Here is a 631-nt window from a genome sequence, read left to right on the forward strand (position 1 = left end):
GTGTGGTCAGATGGCTACACACATCTCCTGGGGGCTTGCCCGGTGTAAGCACCCAAGGGCATCCCCACAACACAGCTCCCAGGCACTACTCGGGTCCCACGAACCCCACACCCCAAAGCAGGGCGCAGTGTGGGCTGTTAACGTGGACAGCCAGCACTACAGCGGCATGTGAGCGGCCGAGGGCCACAGGACAAACAAAGGGGCAGGGGTCCCAGGTGCCCGGCACCACCCTGGAAGCCCCACAGACGGGGCCTCAGGTTGCACAAACTTGATTCTGGTCACAGAGCCCCAAGGGACAGTCCCTTCCAGCCTGCGGTGCGCACGCAGGGGAAGCACTGTGCAAGCCGGAGCTGGAAACTCCCCGGAGCCAAGACCCCGGGCCCACGCCCCAGGCTTGGGAGGCAGAGCCGGCCTCAGGCCATGCTGGGAGGAGCGGCGCCCAGGCCGGGGCCAGGATCTGGGAAGGGGATGCTTGCCCGGAAAGGGGGTGTGGGCCCAAGAAGCGGGTATGGGCCAAAGACCTGGGAAGGGGGTGTGGGCCACAGACCCGGGAAAGGAGGTGTGGGCCATACACCCAGGAATGGGGTGCGGGCCCGGGAAGGGGGTGTGGGCCACAGCTCCGGGAAAGGGG

The sequence above is a fragment of the Fukomys damarensis genome, unplaced genomic scaffold (genome assembly GCF_012274545.1).
Source record: "Fukomys damarensis isolate Sample0158 unplaced genomic scaffold, DMR_v1.0_HiC HiC_scaffold_1, whole genome shotgun sequence".
Lineage (NCBI taxonomy): Eukaryota > Metazoa > Chordata > Mammalia > Rodentia > Bathyergidae > Fukomys > Fukomys damarensis.